Source organism: Ornithorhynchus anatinus, chromosome X1 (genome assembly GCF_004115215.2).
Source record: "Ornithorhynchus anatinus isolate Pmale09 chromosome X1, mOrnAna1.pri.v4, whole genome shotgun sequence".
Classification (NCBI taxonomy): domain Eukaryota; kingdom Metazoa; phylum Chordata; class Mammalia; order Monotremata; family Ornithorhynchidae; genus Ornithorhynchus; species Ornithorhynchus anatinus.
In genome coordinates, this window is record NC_041749.1 from 73,147,816 (window position 1) to 73,151,068 (window position 3,253).

Genomic DNA, 3,253 nt, shown 5'->3' on the forward strand with positions numbered 1-3,253 from the left:
TATACTCTATTATTTAAGCACTTTTTATCTGTAATTTATTTTTTTTCTTTTCCCCCTGCTAGACTCTAAGCTCCAGGAAGACAAGGGATCATGTCTTCTAACTCTACTGTAATCTCCCAAGAACTTAGTTCAGTGGTCTGTGCATAGTAAGTGCTTAAAAAATCCTATTGCTTGATTGATAAGATTGATCTGTTCAATTGGCACTAGGATCTAGGTTGCTAATTGCTTCTTCCAGCATGGTTGCATAGAAATAATTGAACAGACTGAACCATCCATACAGTCTTGCTTTATTCCATTGAAGATGGTAAAAGATTGAAACAGATCATCCCTAGTTATGACACAAACAACCTTGCCATCATGAAGCAATCATAGAATCTTGATAAATTTCTCAGGGAAATCAAATTTACCAATTATCAAATATATTGATGGTCCCCCTCTCAGGGTCACATCTGGAGAGTTTCCAGTACTTTACCAGTCTCAACTATAGGAGGGAGAGTCAAGCAGAGGCCTACTCATTCCATCCCTAGCTTGGGCAGTGGCTAGTGAGTGGAAGGCAATCTGCTACAAACTCACTTTTGCTGAGCAGCAACAGCATGGGAGAGAGTCATGGGCTGAGACTCTAGTTTACTGCGTGGAAGGAGGCAATGGTAAACGACTTCTGTATTTACTAAGAAAACTCTATGGATACACTACCAGAACAATTGCAGATGGAGGTGGAGTGTTCTGGGAGACATGTGTCCATGACCTCGCTATGGGTCGGAGACAACTCGATGGCATAAGACAAGGCCTTGATGGTGTCAAGTGCTTTGTTAAAATAAGGCAGAAGACTTGGGGTTGAACTCTTCCCTTCTCCTGTAGCTGATGTGTACTGAGGACTATGTCTGCTGTGCCATGTTGAAGACTAAATCGATATTGCACTTCTTATTTCTTCAATAATTATTCATTCATTCATTCAATAGTATTTATTGAGCGCTTACTATGTGCAGAGCACTGTACTAAGCGCTTGGGATGAACAAGTCGGCAACAGATAGAGACAGTCCCTGCCGTTTGACGGGCTTACAGTCTAATCGGGGGAGACGGACAGACAAGAACAATGGCACTAAACAGCGTCAAGGGGAAGAACATCTCGTAAAAACAATGGCAAATAAATAGAATCAAGGCGATGTACAATTCATTAACAAAATAAATAGGGTAACGAAAATATATACAGTTGAGCGGACGAGTACAGTGCTGTGGGGATGGGAAGGGAGAGGTGGAGGAGCAGAGGGAAAAGGGGAAAATGAGGCTTTAGCTGCGGAGAGGTAAAGGGGGGATGGCAGAGGGAGTAGAGGGGGAAGAGGAGCTCAGTCTGGGAACGCCTCTTGGAGGAGGTGATTTTTAAGTAAGGTTTTGAAGAGGGAAAGAGAATCAGTTTGGCGGAGGTGAGGAGGGAGGGCGTTCCAGGACCGCGGGAGGACGTGACCCAGGGGTCGACGGCGGGATAGGCGAGACCGAGGGACGGCGAGGAGGTGGGCGGCAGAGGAGCGGAGCGTGCGGGGTGGGCGGTAGAAAGAGAGAAGGGAGGAGAGGTAGGAAGGGGCAAGGTGATGGAGAGCCTTGAAGCCTAGAGTGAGGAGTTTTTGTTTGGAGCGGAGGTCGATAGGCAACCACTGGAGTTGTTTAAGAAGGGGAGTGACATGCCCAGATCGTTTCTGCAGGAAGATGAGCCGGGCAGCGGAGTGAAGAATAGAGCGGAGCGGGGCGAGAGAGGAGGAAGGGAGGTCAGAGAGAAGGCTGACACAGTAGTCTAGCCGGGATATAACGAGAGCCCGTAATAGTAAGGTAGCCGTTTGGGTGGAGAGGAAAGGGCGGATCTTGGCGATATTGTAGAGGTGAAACCGGCAGGTCTTGGTAACGGATAGGATGTGTGGGGTGAACGAGAGGGACGAGTCAAGGATGACACCGAGATTGCGGGCCTGCGGGATGGGAAGGATGGTTGTGCCATCCACGGTGATGGAGAAGTCTGGGAGCGGACCGGGCTTGGGAGGGAAGATGAGGAGCTCAGTCTTGCTCATGTTGAGTTTTAGGTGGCGGGCCGACATCCAGGTGGAGACGTCCCGGAGGCAGGAGGAGATGCGAGCCTGAAAGGAGGGGGAGAGGACAGGGGCGGAGATGTAGATCTGCGTGTCATCTGCGTAGAGATGGTAGTCAAGGCCGTGAGAGCGGATGAGTTTACCGAGGGAGTGAGTGTAAATGGAGAACAGAAGAGGGCCAAGAACTGACCCTTGAGGAACTCCAACAGTTAAAGGATGGGAGGGGGAGGAGGCTCCAGCGTAGGAGACCGAGAATGATCGGCCAGAGAGGTAAGAGGAGAACCAGGAGAGGACAGAGTCCGTGAAGCCAAGGTGAGATAAGGTATGGAGGAGGAGGGGATGGTCGACAGTGTCAAAGGCAGCAGAGAGGTCAAGGAGGATCAGAATGGAGTAGGAGCCATTGGATTTGGCAAGAAGGAGGTCATGGGTGACCTTAGAGAGAGCAGTCTCGGTAGAGTGGAGGGGACGGAAGCCAGATTGGAGGGGGTCTAGGAGAGAATGGGAGTTAAGGAATTCTAGGCATCGATTGTAGACGACTCGTTCTAGGATTTTGGAAAGGAAGGGTAGTAGGGAGATAGGACGATAACTGGAGGGGGAAGTGGGGTCAAGAGCGGGTTTTTTTAGGATGGGGGAGACGTGGGCATGTTTGAAGGCAGAGGGGAAGGAGCCCTTGGAGATTGAGTGGTTAAAAATAGAAGTTAAGGAAGGGAGGAGGGCAGGGGCGATGGTTTTAAGAAGGTGAGAGGGAATGGGGTCCGAGGCGCAGGTGGAGGGGGTGGCACTTGCGAGGAGGGAGGAGATCTCCTCTGAGGATACTGCAGGGAAGGATGGGAAAGTAGGGGAGGGGGTTGGTGGGGGGGAGGGGAGAGGCGGAGGGGTGACTTTGGGGAGCTCAGACCTGATCGTGTTGATTTTCGTGAGGAAATAGGTGGCCAGATCATTAGGGGTGAGAGATGGGGGAGGGGGAGGAACAGGGGGCCTAAGGAGAGAGTTAAAGGTCCGGAACAATAGGCGGGGGTGACGGGCATGGGTGTCGATGAGGGAGGAGAAGAAGCTTTGCCTGGCGGAGGAGAGGGCAGAGTTAAGGCAGGAAAGGATAAATTTGAAGTGTGTGAGGTCGGCTTGGTGCTTGGACTTTCGCCAGCAGCGCTCAGCAGCTCGAGCATAGGAGCATAGGAGGC

General features: G+C 50.8%; 1 non-coding gene across 1 annotated transcript; it reads left to right on the forward strand.

Annotated features, from left to right (window-relative positions):
- The first annotated feature begins 431 nt into the window (after nt 1-431).
- On the forward strand, nt 432-569 carry LOC114807017. The gene has a single exon (XR_003755070.1). It is a non-coding gene; the product is annotated as a small nucleolar RNA SNORA7 (small nucleolar RNA).
- Nucleotides 570-3,253: the final 2,684 nt, after the last annotated feature.